At 36.1% G+C, this 12083-nt stretch overlaps 1 protein-coding gene across 1 annotated transcript in view; it reads right to left on the bottom strand.

Annotated features, from left to right (window-relative positions):
* The window catches only part of LOC139985667 (E3 ubiquitin-protein ligase MIB1-like), a 159531-nt gene extending 148937 nt beyond the window's left edge, over positions 1–10594 (bottom strand). The window contains exon 1 of the mRNA XM_072000266.1: positions 10366–10594. The gene's annotated coding sequence lies outside the window, so the exon portion shown is untranslated. The remainder of the gene's footprint in view (positions 1–10365) is intronic.
* Between the last annotated feature and the right edge of the window lie 1489 nt (positions 10595–12083).

Genomic DNA, 12083 nt, shown 5'->3' with positions numbered 1-12083 from the left:
GTTTAATTCGTCGTGGAAGGAAAGTGACGAAGAAAATTCCTATACTTTTACGCGATTACAGAATTGTGTACGTTACCTTTAAATCATCGAGTCAGTTCTCGAGTGATAGGTAACACGGTCAACCCTTCTGATTCGACGTCGAAAGAAAAAGAGATCGTTCGCTTCTACATTGTTCGTTCTTGTATCATACGTTGCCACTAAACCATCGAGCCAAACTTTCGAACGCAGATCAACTTGGTCAGATGGCTGACCTGCTTCTCAGGGTAGCCGCGAGCGAAAGAAAAGCATAGCCATTCATCTGATGAAAATTTCCAGTCGAATGCCAATTACACCGATAATAACAGTCGCGGATTATTGGCATGCGGCAACGTTTCCGTATTCGGATACCGTCCGCCAGCCGTCTATCTGCAGATGATCTCGAGCAGAATCTATACGCGCTACGAATCAATACAATACCATACACACGAGTGCAGGTGCACACGCAGCCGTGCATGAACAACCGTAAAGACACGCACCGAATGCGATTGAATTCGGATCGAACGAACGTTTGCAGCGCGCTCGTACGCGCAACCAAACGATCGATGGATCGATCGATATGCATACACACGTACGTATGCATGCATGTATTTTTCGAGAGGCCATTAGAAAGTCGAATATGAAACGTGGTTGGAAACGGAGTCCGAGACTCGTTCTTAACCCATTAACGTTCGAGGCGCTGCGTCGAGAACGCTTCAAGGTTTTCAACGATCGCGGAAAGAGTTTCGGAGCTCGTTAAACACTCTTGGCGTCCGTAGCCGCGAATTTGTTTAATAGAAAGTTTTTAAAAGAAGAATCGTCTGTGATCGGACGATTGATCGATTCGAAATTTTGGATTCTTTAAGTTTCGAAACGATAGATAGCGCATGTTAATATTGTAGTATCATGGACGAGGAGCCTGGGGAGTGTCGGGCGAATTGTAAACAAGCGGTTGCGGAACATTAACAGTCATTATGAGTTGAGAAGTTAGAGAGTGCGAATTGCGTTGTCGAGAGAGTGTGGTCCGCGTGAGGGAGAGTGTTGGATCCGTGGTGACGAGAGTTGCAAATTAACTATCTAGTTGTCTTAATTATAATACGTTATTGTGATTAGTTCGCGTTAAACAACCATCGTTTTCTGTTCAACCAACATCTGTTTAATCCATTTATTGTAAATAAATTAATACAATATCGACTGTTAATTTATTGTTAATTTAAATGAATTTGGATCTTAGCTGAAATATATAACGGTGCAAAGCAGAGTCAGTCGAACTCGTTCTAAAAGACTGGTCAATATGTAATGAACTTATACACGAATAAACATAGTAGGCAAATTATGAAGTGGCGTACTGAAGGGGATGTACAAAGATTCCGCTACATTATACAGAGTGCAATGAAAATTAGAGTAATTTGCCCGAAGCGTACCAAGTCAGCGTACCTTCATTTAGGACAATGTAACGTTAGTTACGAGCGATAAAGATAGAAATAAGACTCAAGTGGGTGGTAGAAACCAGTACTATATCAAGGAAATATTGTTACTTATATAGCGATTTATATACTTTCGTAATATTATTGCTTTCTTACTTATATTTGTAACCCGCTTGGTATCTAAGATTGTAATAGGCGAATTAGTACATAGTACGCTTTACATAGTAACAATAACAATAATAATAACAATAGAATAAATAATAATGGTTTGGATTTTATTATTCATTTTTAGCATAATAATGTATTTAAAAGATATTATGATTATACTCACGGTATTTACTTATGACAGATATAAATTGACGTTATGTATGATATGATATAATGTGATGTGATGTGATGTGATGTGATGTAATGTGATGTGATGTGATGTGATGTGATTTGACATAATACGATATGATATGATATTGATATCTACTAGATATTAGATACTCTGGATCCCTGGTTTCCAATCTCTGGTCATATCACGATCTATCATAAAGAGTATCGGTTTCAATTGAATTTCGGTCAACGATATATTTTTCATCGTTTTACATTCGTTCGATCCGAAAAATTCAAACTACGAGTTATTAACAGGCTTCGTGGCTGACTAAAGACCACGATTTGTTGGAAGGCCTAGACATTAGACGATTAGAAGCGTGCACAATAGACTGTTTCTCGACAGAAACATGAACGATAGCATGGAATTTGTTATAAAACCGACATTCGCGTTAAAAGTAATTTCTAACAACCAACAAATCTTTTTATACGTTGATAAAAATTAAGATATTAATAGATTTTATGATTGAATCAAATAAATCAGAGAAATCTTGAAACGTTTGAAATAAAGAAACAACTGAAGCTGAGAAAGAAAATCGTACATTAATCTTGGGATATTTGTCGAGAAATTCAATTACTACTAAAGAGCAGATTTTAACGACAGACTTCTTTACGTTTCATAGTTATTAAAAATTCTGTCTTTTTATTGCAATTACATCAACGAACACTCTTAAGGCGAACGCTGCGTCAATACGTTCGTTTCCTGCTTTTTTTTTTTTTTTTTTTTTGTTTAGGTTTCCCTTTTTCTACATCGATTGACTCCTTTCATATTTTCTTTAGACTCGTTTTCTCAATCATGAACTAGTTCCTTGAAAGCATTTCAGAAACCTTTCAATGAACGGATCTTCGGCTGGTTTTGACGTTCCTTCGTCGTGGAAACGAAAATACCTATTTCGTTTCACCTTTCAGCGTCGTTATTCGATCAATTCTCGATAATGAAAATGAAATAACATTTATATACGGTGTCTAAGGTAAATATTCTTATTTCTCAAATTTTGATGAGAGGGACGATAAAAGGAGATCCTTTTGTATTTTTATTTGATAAAACAGTTAATTTAGGGTGGAATTTATTTTAATACGGAGAATAGCTAGCGCCGCTATTGAAAGAGACGCGGCAAATAGAAGAAGAAAATTCTTTGAAATTGCCCTCTGCATTCTTTAAAAGCGTTTGAATGATAAACACGCGGAAACCCGATTTCAATTTCCTTGCTTATTAGGGACTGAAACGTAATTAATTCTCAGCTACTTAACGAACACGTATAGTAGGTTTCAGTGGTGTTGTACGATTTCGCCGCGATATAAACACAGCGTTCGTTCGTTTGACTTCCTTTCTCCTCTTCCCTTTCAATTACCCTCTCGTGTTTCTCATCCATTCGTTTCTTTTCCGGTGAACTAGTTTCCGGAGTAATGGTACGCCCGGCTCTTACTAAACAGACCCTGAAACTGACCCTTGCCTTTTTATTCGATGCAACCTTAAGTATTTATTTCATTCCATTTCCTTAATGATTCGAAGCGTGCGAGCCGCCATTGATTAAAAACAGTATCGGTATTTCAAGGATTTCTGTCTTATTTCAATAAAAACACACCTCTCAAGTTGCTGTTGGCCGAAGCATAATTATGTAAACAGTATAGAAGGTTGATCAAAGAAAATTTTACATAAAATTTATGATCGTAGTTGTTCGAATAACGAGGGTCTTCCTTTCACTACGGTTTCCAGTTTCGAAATTGTTCGTTTTTATTCATTACGTCTTCGTGCAATATTCTTATAGACATCTTCCATCTGCCATCAGTTTTAACCTCGGAACCAATCAATTTCTTAAAATATAGGTCAATTCATATTCCAATCTTCCTTTTCTTTTAATCTTCCATATTCAGCGTCCCAAATTTTGGTTACGTTTCACATTGCGTCTGTATTATTCTAAAATTGAAATACGATAGATCCAGACGATATTCCCATAAAATCGTATAATTCTTTGGATGCGCGAGAGAAGGCAACGATCTGTTTCCCCATTGATCTCCGGCACAGAAAACCATATATTAATCGATTTGAAATAAAACGAGAGACGTGGCCGCGAAAAAATTCCATTCTGTCTTGGCAAACTCGGAGAAACGCAAAAGCTCGGTCGCGAAAATCAGATGATACAATGATCCCACGAAACTGAAATATAGCAAATTAAAAAAAAAAAAAAAAAAAATATAGCAAAACTGAATATAGCAAAGAACAGATTTCGAGTATTTGAGAGAAGAAAAATTTCTGTACGACGTGTGTGTGTGTGAGAGAGAGAGAGAGAGAGAGAGCAATTTAAAAATAACAAACCAATTTTATGAATTTAAAATAAATACAAGAACTTTGAAAATAGCAATCTTTTAAATAGAACGACAGTCTTAAGATAAAAATAACTTTCTTCGTCCGATATCTGCGTTAAATTTACGCCCTCTCTATTCTCATTTCTTACAGTCTCATTGTCCTCGCACCCGTCAACCCATTAATAGGCGAGATTTATCACGAAATAATCCCCACGATTTCGCATGGGGGAGGGGCACGAGAAAAACTGGCTGAACCCGATACGTTTGCCAAAGTGCCCTTAATTCTCAACTAGTCCACGGAGGCAGCGAAAGTGGAGGAGGTTTCGTGAATCAAGAGGAAGCCGTAAAAACGCACGCGGCGATGTTCGGAGGCTGAAAACAACTCTAGATGCCAGAGGGTGAATCGAGATGGCAGAAAGAAAGGGGAAATGTCTGCGATAGAGGAACGAAGGAGAAAGATAGCTGGCGAAAGGGTGGGACGAGAACGGACGCAAAGAAAGCGAGATGGAGGCTCATGATACTTCTCTGGTCGTATCGATCGGCGAATAAAGCCGCGACAGACCTATTTCCTCTGCCGGGCATGTTTGCTGGCTGCCTACACAGTGTTTTGTGACGAGGATTTTGGCCGAAGGCCAAGCTCATTTCAAATGGACGTATTACATCATGAGTTTAGCGAATCAATGTTTTGTTGGTACATAACATCCCTTTCGCGCTGATATACGCGACCGTGGCCCGTGTGTCGTGGTGGCTGACGCACGTAACCCTCGAATATATACATATCGTTCGCATACTGGTTGCCTGGACACATCTGCCTGATTATTTATTTCAGATACTTCTTGGGAAGACGTAGAAGCGGTAATGGGACTGTGAGAGTATAAGAAACGAGGATAGGAAGGATGTAAATTTGGTACGAATAGCGTTTTCAAAGCGTTGTTCAATTTTAAAACACTGCTGTCTCATAACGTTGATGCGGATTTCATCTAACTCTTACCGTGTAATTTACTGTCTTAATTAACACTGTAAAAGTGTAAACGCGCGTCTGTCGGGTTTAGCGTGTTCATTAGTAGCTAATAGTCTTTAAACAAGTTCGAGAAGAGCTACAGAATGTGGAAGCTCGTCTATCGTCAACTATAAGCGCAAACAAACATTTTAATATATAACAAGGAAAAATATTTGGATCTACTTATTTCTTTATTGAAGTAATGTAACCAACAAGTGCATTAAAACAGTAACATCGCCAGCATTCGGAAACAATGAAGAGGTTTTCAAACAGCGATATAAAAGTAGTACGAAATGGGAGAAGATAGAAGCTCGCAATTCGTTAAACAGTCCGATGAATGACACGTGAAACGTCTTCGTTGACGGATTAAAGAAAATTTATGATCTTTAATAAAAATTCAAAAATTGATTTTACTCGTATTGTAAAACGATCTTTTCAAATCTCTGGTCTTCCAACAACAGAGACAGGTAGCTTATTCTCGTCATTGGAAATTTGAGATAGTCACGCCTTGACTACACGAAAAGGTTGTAAATTTCAAATTGTATGTATCTCATCCGAAAGTTTCAAGATCTCTCTGACCGTTTACCTTAAGGAGAAGCTTAAAACTAGCTACTTTCCATTGGAGAGAAACTAGAAAGAAATCAAACTTAAGACTCTTTGAAATCTTATCGAAATCGTTCGAAAGAGAAGGAAGCAAACATGAGAAATACCGATCGCCGACGTTACGAGGAAGAGTCCTTCTTCGTTCCTTTTATCCTACCACTTTTGCTTTGCATCCGGCAAAAGTTTGATGCTTATTCCCTTTTCAAAGGCTTAAGCCATTGATCGGCTTTTTCTGTTCCGTTGTGAAGGTAGAATCGTGTGCGTACGAAAGATCGATCGTTCGATGCCGGTATATCATCGTTTATGGGATTTACGAGGCCTGTACTATCGCGTTGAATTACTAAAGGCGATTTACGTACGCGTACGTATGCTGTATCGTCGAAATATTTTCATCGAAGTTCCTACGCGGCGACACAATCGCGTATCGAGTAAAAGATAGAAAGGGAAATGAACAAGAGAAATAAAAAAAATAAAAAAAAAAAAAAAGGGAAAAAGGAGAAAAAACAGAACGGAGGGAAAGAAGAGAAAACTATGTCACTGTGTTATTTCCGGTGGATGTACAAATAGGTTGATCCCGTGCCGTTGATTAAAACGCGATGTTATACATACACAGGGAAAAGTAAATACGCTTCGTTTGATACACTCCGACGATGCTTTAATAAATTTTCGCCTATCGTTTCTTACGTTTCCGCGTGTTTCCTTGCCAACTTGCTTCCACGCGATCAACGAATAGCAGCGTTCTGTGATTGACAGAAATGGAGCAAATCTGACCATTCAGATAAAAACTGATCGTTCGTGATTCGGTTCGGTTATTCATGATCAGGGCAAGATGATTTGTAGAATGCAGATTTTCATGGAAATGTATATTTTTATAAATTTAATTAAGAAGAACAGGCGAAACCAGGATAGAGAATAAAATTTTTAGTAATTTGAAAACTGATTTTATGCTTCCAAGAAATGTGATATTTCTTGTTTGGAAATTCGCGATAAAACAGTTTGTGAGAGAAAAGAACAATGCGTGTTTCGTTGCAATGTTTGAAATCATTGGATTGCTGGAAATTAATTCGAGGAAATCAATATGTAAAATAAATAATGAAACAATATGAATAATTATTTATTATATGAATAATATTATTCATATAATAATATGAATAAATTCTTTTAATAATAATATAGTAAATGGAAAAATAGTCAATTTAATAAAAGGATAGAAAATAAAAATTACTCTAATGAAGTTCACAGACGGTCCTTTTTGAGAAATGTAATGGATATGGTAACACGAGTGGATGAATATTCATTGGGGGACACCGATTGATTTATTTAACGAAATTCAAGTTGAAAGAATGAAGCTCGGAAACTGCGATCAATCCGTGACAGTAATGCATTAGGTCAAAGTTTAATTAACTTGATTTAATTCTGACGTAAGCAATGCTAGAGTGTGAAAACCGTGTGAAATAATCACACCTGTGAAATAAATTATTAAACGCCGATACAATCCCTAACATTCGTGAATTATTCAATAAACTTTTGGCGTAACGTTTTAACATATCGTTTCGCAGAAATAACAATCATTTAAATACAAAACTTCAAACTTTATTTCATAAATTTATATGTCTTACGTTCCTCTAAAAAAATTAAACTTAAGGAAACGAAGAAGGAAAATTTTACGCCAAATACCGTTTCTTAATTTCCATCACATAGCTACACGATTAACACCCCATCTTCAAGAAAACAACGTCTTACGTCCAGAAGTACATTCATCGCAAAATGGCATAAATAATGGTAATTTCTAAAGTAAATTTAAAAAACATTCTTTGTAATGTCATCGCGGTTTTATATTTTTCAATGTATGCAGTTGATCAGTGTAGCTTGTGAAGGGCTCATCCCTTTCGTACGCGAAACAAATTACAAAGTAGGTAGAATTTCTTGAATCCTCTCCACAAAAATATCAAAGTGCATAAGAATTCACAATCTACTTATGGATACGTAATATATAACCCTCTGCAGGATTAACGCGACTCAGCGAAGATAGAGATGTACCGTTTGTCGCAAAGTAAAAAATTAAATGATTCTTTTTATGGCTAAATCTGACTATATAGCATTTAGCTAAGTCGAGAGACAATCCGTTGTCGCAACACCACCACCACCATCAAAATATTATGTCTATTGACTGTGATTGTAATCATAACCGAAGAAAAGGAGACATCGTCGGCGGAATGCTGAAGACGTTCGATTTTCCAGCAACCTGTTGTAGGATATCCAAGCGAAACGTCTACCTTTCCCCTACCATTAGACGTCATACACCTGTACCGGTTTCGCTCGTAGCCGAAACGTAGGCGAGAGGACAATCTGAACGTACCGGGAATAGCGTGAAAGCGCTATCGCCGATAGAAGCGGTTCCGGGATTCTGCTAATTCCAGGAATTACGGGAGCACCGGGCTTCGACATGCACGCGATGCCAGTTACCGCGAGGCCTCAGCATCCCTGGCACGGGCAGAGCCTCGTTTGCGGTGCACTTGGAGGAAACTTAACTCGACGTAGCACTCGAGGCCCGGGTCCCTTCCTCCTTCGTAGGAGAATCCACGGAGACTGCGCATCTGCTCTTGTTACAACTGAATGGCCCATTGCTCTTATACGAGAGTTTCGTACACAGTAATTCGACGAAATTTCGTCCAACTTAATATGTTGCTCCGGCGACAATAACGCCCGGCCAATAATTAATCCTGATAATGAGGTAGACGCCGAGCGGTGATCAAAGTTGCCAGCGACCACGATCCACTCACATTGCGCTGTTATTTCTCAGTATTTTGTTATTCGCTAATCGATAGTATGAGCTTTTGACGAATTAATGCGGCTTCCTTCGACGATAAACGTGGATGCTTTGAGGAATGTTGTAAGAAGCAAGTTTTACCTTGTGTGAAAAGCGATTGTACACAGAAAAAAGAAAACAATGAAAAAGGTTCATGTAAACAAACGGTCAATCTGTTTTCGTTTATGAAACAGAGCGAATTTTTTGTTTTGATTCTGTGGTATCTAATTACATTTGTAGAAACTGTAGTAAACGACTGCCTTGGATCTCAAGGTAAACACGTAGACGTGTTGTCATGCGGATCAGGTTACACTCTGAATGGTTTCTGGTGTTTCTCGAATCTGTTGAAACGCTTGTTCTATTCTGGGCCATTCTGTGCTATTCTATTGTATCCTTAAGTATTTCAATATTTTCAACAGGTGTTTCGTACACACAAAATTCGTTGTATCTCATAAACAACGACAGACAAAGTATATGTTTACATGAACTTTTTTTCATTGTTCTCAGATGTGCGATTAGCTCTCGAAGTGGATCCCCCATATGTTCTGTTACACCCCGTACTATATACATGTATAGTATAATATAAGAATAATAATAGTGGCATATATATTCTTACATTCATAATATATATTCTTACACTAATAATAACGTTTACATATTTATACATATATAATGTAAGAATATAGTAGCCTTAACAAAAGTAGTCTTTGCATAAATGTGTTCCCTCTATTTTCAGATTTTTTGAGCATTCGATAGCATAAAAATAACTCCGATACAACAAAATGAATTTAATAATCATTACAATCGTATCCATAAAAAGAAATTCTTAAAAACAGTATCGCGGACACGAAAATGTTAAACGTGAAAGGTTCTGATACGAGATGTCGATTCAACTTTGTCGTTGAAACGAAGTACATGTATATATCTATGTTGTTGGTAAATGGAGTATATATCTTCTTATTGAGATATATTCTGTGTTACAGTTCGTTGAATGAGGCGAGTTTATGGAACGTAAATCGAGTTTGGTGACGTGCATTTTAAACAAGGTACGTTTAATAGTATGTAGGAAATAGCGTAAGTTGGGTACAGTTATATTAAAGGTAGTTGTTAAGTATAAGATTGATTTGAAGGATATGTAGTACAAAATTTCGAAATATATAATTACATATTGTTTTACAGGTTGTTTTTAACCATGCAAACATTCTGCAATTCCAAAGCCATATTTCGACATTTAAGTGGAAAATTGTAGGTTCAAATGCACCTGATATTTAAAATGCGAACACGCCAAGTTTAATTGAAAACAAAAGGTTATTTCATTAATAGAATTGTTAAGAACATTTGAATGTAGTATTTTTGTGAATTATGTAAAATTGTAAACATACTTTTGTAAACCATTTATAAGCTGATGATATGCAAGTTGTGAATTTTTTAATAATGCAAAACATTTTCATTTTCATTTTAAAACTTTGAAACATTTGTAATCATTTTATAGCAAGTACATATTAATTTAATAGTAAATTAAATTAAAAATGGGGAAAATAAAACCTTTTAAATTAAAATAAATGAACCGATCTTCCCTTGTCTATTATCATAGCTCCTTTGTATTAAAAATTTATTATGCCTATATAATATTCGTTAATAATATATGTTTTATACTGTTCTTTTATATTCTTGATTTAATTTCCCGAGAATATAAAAATTTTCAGCGATTTTCCGTTAATATATCTTTACTTCTATCAGACGATCAAAATCCAAGTATAATTAATATTTACATAAAATATCACGGAAATTATAACAGTACCTATCGATTTAATATTATTTATTCTTACCTTTCGTTGTTGAATCTTAGCTTCGCCGATCCTCGCACAATACATTTTTCAGGTTTCTTGATTCACTCGATACAATAGTTAATTAAATGCTGTGTCAGACGTCGTAATAATTTGTTCATGCTATTCAATAGCGTTCATTGCTTTCTACTATCTTTTCATGAAAAATTTATTAACCGATTTGCAAGCACTCGAATATAATAAAACTAGTGAAATATCTACTAAAAAATTTTACAAATAATTTACAAACTAACGTAGTAAAAAGTAGGACATATCATCATATTTACTCTTATATTAGCAAAAATTGTGAATACCGTGAAATATTAATTATATTTAACAAGAAAACGACATTTTATAGAGCACTTACGATGTATTAAAATAGTTTTAAATTGGAATATATTGTGACCCAAAAAACTGCTCGAGATACATCGATTAAACGAAAAAGTAATCATCATTTTATGATAAAGACAGACGAGCGAAGCAGTAATAATGAAAAACAACCGCAATTTTTTTAAAAATAAGAAGAAGTCAACTAGAGTATTATCATTTTGTTTCATTTTATGAACTATGATCGTTAAAAACGATTCGAAAGTAAATTCGAACGAGATTCGAAAGCATTAAAACGACTATAAATACAGCATTAACGCGACGAAATACGTTGAAATAGAAACCGATCACTTCGTAAATACCACGCACTATGTTCAACCAGTAACGATCGTACTATATCATTTTTACCGAGTTTTATGTGGCACGTTAACGCGTTGCTATAGCTGTAACGATGTTACCGAGACGAGAAGCGGAGCACAACTAACACGCTTAATACACAAGCGAGGACACGGTTTGATATACGCAGTTAAAAGAAATATAAACATTGCCCTACACAACATTGGAATTTCCTTTTTAATATTGTTTCCATTCTAGAAACATCAATAGTGTTAAGAAAAGAATAGAGTTCGTTGGCAAAGATTTGCGTAGTAATATTGGTATATCGCGTGAAATAATATTCTTTAAATTTTCTACTATATTCCGTACGTATTTTTTATAATCTCTACTATATTGTCCTTTAAATAAATTATGCTACTGTTCCATACTTTTTTTACAAACAAAATACGAACAAAATAAAAATAATAATATACAACAAAACGAAAACAATTCAATTTTTAATTTCTAAACGATACTTTTACGTAGCTTTCGGTTATTGATATTATTTCACAACATTATTTTCAAGGATTTGTCTAACTAATTATTATTGCTCTCAACTAAAAAGTTCCAAGCATGTCGCTTGTATCTCTTTGGTTCTCAATTCAGATTCCACTGTCTCAATTCGGATCACGTGTATCGCGATAAGCTTCAACCTGCGCGGATGAAACGCAATGTTCATCCGATTAAATCGCTGGTCGGTAATTCGCTGGTCCAGCAACAATTTCTTGGAAAATTTACCACGCGTTAGCATCGCGAACCAGAGGATTATCATGGCCGCGGATTGTAAAAGGGTTTCGATGTTAGCATGGATTCGCAATGTGCGCAGGAAGTTGCGAGCGTCGCGGTCTTTGTGTACGCGGAGACGTGTACCAGCGTCGCTTAGAGAATATTCCATGAATCATAACGAGACCGGTATAATTCGCAATTTGTTACGCGTGGAAGCGCGGATTTTACAGCCACCGCTGACTTCCAGCGAACGACATATTGAAATTCGACACGAAGTGGTGATACCTTAATTA

Source organism: Bombus fervidus, chromosome 3, assembly GCF_041682495.2.
Source record: "Bombus fervidus isolate BK054 chromosome 3, iyBomFerv1, whole genome shotgun sequence".
Classification (NCBI taxonomy): domain Eukaryota; kingdom Metazoa; phylum Arthropoda; class Insecta; order Hymenoptera; family Apidae; genus Bombus; species Bombus fervidus.
The sequence above is the reverse complement of the archived record's forward strand: the minus strand, read 5'-3'. Positions and strand labels throughout refer to the sequence as shown.